Here is a 4138-nt window from a genome sequence, read left to right on the forward strand (position 1 = left end):
GGAGGGAGATGATGACGAGGATCATGATGGAGATGCCTGTGGTTACCGTGGAGGGCAGATGGAGGCGGGACGTTACGTCACATAGACGTAAGGAGGTGGGAGGGAGAGGCGGTCACGACTCCAGAAGAGGGGAGTGTGGCTCGTGACACGTCACAGCAAACATCTATCTATCTATCTATCTATCTATCTATCTATCTATCTATCTATCTATCTATCTATCTATCTATCTATCTATCTATCTATCTATCTATCTGTCTGTCTGTCTGTCAGCCTACCGACCGTCCTACCGACCAACAGTCCTACCGACCAACAGTCCTACCGCCCTACCTACCTCCCTCCCTCCCGCTCGTCCGTCTGTCTACCTACCGTACTACCTACCATACTACCTACCGTACTACCGTAGTACCTTACTACCTATTGTACTACCTACCGTACTATCTACCTACCGTACTACCTACCTACCGTACTACCTACCTACCGTACTACCTACCTACCGTACTATCTACCTACCGTACTACCTACTGTACTACCTACTGTACTACCTACCTACCGTACTATCTACCTACCGTACTACCTACCTACCGTACTACCTACCTACCGTACTATCTACCTACCGTATTACCTACTGTACTACCTACCTACTGTACTATCTACCTACTGTACTACCTACTGTACTACCTACTGTACTACCTACCTACCGTACTACCTACCTACCGTACTATATACCTACCGTACTACCTACCTACCGTACTATCTACCTACCGTACTACCTACCTACCGTACTACCTACCTACCGTACTATCTACCTACCGTATTACCTACTGTACTACCTACCTACTGTACTATCTACCTACTGTACTACCTACTGTACTACCTACTGTACTACCTACCTACCGTACTACCTACCTACCGTACTATATACCTACCGTACTACCTACCTACCGTACTATCTACCTACCGTACTACCTACTGTACTACCTACCTACCGTACTACCTACCACTCTGTCCCTGTCTCTCTCCATCCATCCATCCCTCCAATCAAAATAGAAAAGGAAAACATAAAACATAACAAAAGGCAGACGAAACCCTGAACTGGTCGCCATTCACTCACGATCAAATTTGGAACAGTTCGCAGTACTGTGCATCTGTCTTCTGTATTGGTTGGTTTGGTTTCCTTCACACATGAGACTTATTATAAAACATCTATAAGGCATCACTCACCCAATCCTCTGGGGCTCATCCTTTGAAATATCTGTATCTGTGGAAAGTGTTTGTGTCACCAAAAATCAAATAAATAAATGACGCAAAAATATTTAGGCTTTTTAGTCTGTGGCGGCCTTGCAAATGACAGACTAAATTCATTTTTCCATCGACATAATCCTTTGTGGCGGGATTATAGCGAGCATATGTCTGACCATCTATCCCTTCATGCTGGCCTTGTCTAGTTGCCAGCATCATCCATTATTCCTGCTTCTGTGATTCATGCATTCCGACTGCAGGGTTATTTGCTTCGAGAGGAAATAATATTTCATGTGTATAGACCCCAGAATCCAGATGTAAAAACAATTACAGCGATACCTTGGCTTACGATCGTAATTGGTTCCCAGACACAGTGTGGAAAGCGAAAAGTGTGTATCCCAAAAATTAATTTCCCATAGGCAACCATTAACATGAGAATAATCCGTTCCCAGGTCCCCATAAAACATAATTTTGTAATGTTCTAAGCCTTAAAACTACACAAAATATACCTTATTTTATTATAATAAATGTGCTATGGTATTATAATTAAAGAAATAAACTGTACTGTATAATAAAGTCATTTTATTTACCTTTAACATGGTCGTTGATGGCTTGATGGAATGGAGTGCCGGTTTCATCAATTTTAAACACCTGATGAGGAACGTAGCCTTCTTCTTTCACCATCTTGAGGAATGATCCCTTGTAGGTGCTTTCTCTGCAATAATTTTACCTTGTTCTTCATCAATTGTGTTCTGTTTAGCTGGGTTGATAGCTTTTTGTATCAAGTGTACAGATGGCTTGTGCGGGTTATTTGTGGGGCCCGATTAATGGGATATTTTAACCTTGCAGTCTACACTCTGCTTTTGAACTATCAAAGTTGAAACGTGTCCAAATGTCACTGTTTTCTATCCATTTTGTCACTCTCTCTCTGTTGTCTGCCTGTCTCTTAAATGTTTAAACCACCTCCCCTCACTGATGCGTTCTTGACCAATCACGTGGTTTTTAGCGAGGACTGGGGGCGGGGCATAGAGGACAAAAACAGTTGGCTGCCATTTTCTTGTTAGCAGAACGGGCTCATTCGCCAACGACACATCACTCATTGTGGCAGCTCCGTGTGTAACCCAAAAAATAGTTTGTATGCCAAGGTAAAATTTTCATAAATTTAATGTTTGTAAACTGAAAAGTTCGTAAGCCAAGGGGTTCGTAAACCGAGTTATCACTGTCATACCAACACCCAAAAAAAATACCCATCGTACTCACGGATGAACCAAAATAGGTTTGAGAAACTTGAAGCATTTTGGATAATAAATCAAATTCGGCTGCAGCGTGTCGATATCTCGTCATGTGGCGAGACTTGCTTTCCTAACAGCTGTGACACGAATAGCAAAACAGCAGCATTTCCCAGTGGAAGGAGCGGAAATGTTGGAATTTCAACTGAATGGAGGTATAGAACATGCCTGGGGGGTGGGGTGGGGTCACCCCTGGAGGCCCCCCGACCCACCCGTGGTTACATATGCCTGGCGACGGCACCTTCAAGCGTGCAACAGTATCCCTTGACGCCCACCTGTTTGGAGCGGCGGTCTAACTCCCAAAGAGTTTGTCTTCCTGACAACCCTTTTTTTCTTAACATCCGCTCACAAAAAGTGCAGAAGGGAGAGAGCTACGGTATCCATGGTGATCCTGAAATTGTTTCCCATTTCTCAGACATTAGTACTACGAACACTGCAAAAACTGGTCTTAAAAGAATAAGGTTTCTTCAGCCGTCATCTGTACTTTGAAGGTGTCGGATGTTTCGCTTCTTATCCAAGAAACTTGTCAGCAAACTACAGTCTTACTGGTAGTTTCGGCCCTAAATATATATTATAGGGCCGAAACTACCAGTAAGACTGTAGTTTGCTGACAACGTTTTTTGGATAAGCGAAACGTCCGACACCTTCAAAGTACAGATGATGGCTGAAGAAACCTTTTCATCGATGGACCATTCCTGTACGACTGAGAGGTTACACAGACAGAAAAAGATACAAATGAAGATATTACTGTATTTTTCCGGTGTATAAGGCGCATTGGAGTATCAGACACCCCCCCAATGAATGTATTTTCAAAGTTTTTCCATATACAGTAAAGTCTCGTTATATCGATATTCTCGGGAGTCGGAAAAAATATCGATATAACCGGATTATCGATATATCTGATCCTGCGGCATGTAAATTTTATCCTTGCGTTCATAGAAATAGTATCGTAATAAGCAGTACTATCGATATAACCGATTTTAAGGCGGACCGGATTTTAAGGCGGACCTTCAATGAATGAAATGGTTTTCTTATAGAATATGGAAAGTCGATGAGAAGGTTTCTTCAGCCGTCATCTGTCATCTGATAGCATTAGCTTGCTCGGGGATAGATGACATTTCCTCAGTCCGCTATTCAGGAACAAAACAGTGCATATTGTCCCTGCAAGAAAATCCCAAATTACATCATGTGAACATTGCTGAAACCGTTGGATGTCAGTCATAAGACACGCATAGTTATGACATCGTCATCATGATGCTATTCAAATGCAGCCTTTGAAAATGGTCACAGGTAAAGTCTCTTACCAGAAGACTTTTGATCCTCATCAACATCCACTATGCTGCTCACTGCCCCCCCCCCCCCAAAAAAAAAAAAAAATCCCAACATGTTATGTTCATTGAAGGCTACACCTTTGTCCATGTTTTCTGCAATTGACCCGCGACCAGTTCAGGGTGTATGCTTAACGCTAATGATGACAAACCCTGCAGGAAATGCATGACGACCAATGACCCGAGAAGTACCTAACACCTGGCTTCAGTTTTGTGGAAAGGCTCCGGCACAATGGGGGTCCCCTTCCTCATAACATCCCAGCCCCCCAACCTCACTCATGG

Source organism: Hippocampus bargibanti, linkage group LG08, assembly GCF_051943395.1.
Source record: "Hippocampus bargibanti isolate YZ-2025 linkage group LG08, ASM5194339v1, whole genome shotgun sequence".
NCBI lineage: Eukaryota > Metazoa > Chordata > Actinopteri > Syngnathiformes > Syngnathidae > Hippocampus > Hippocampus bargibanti.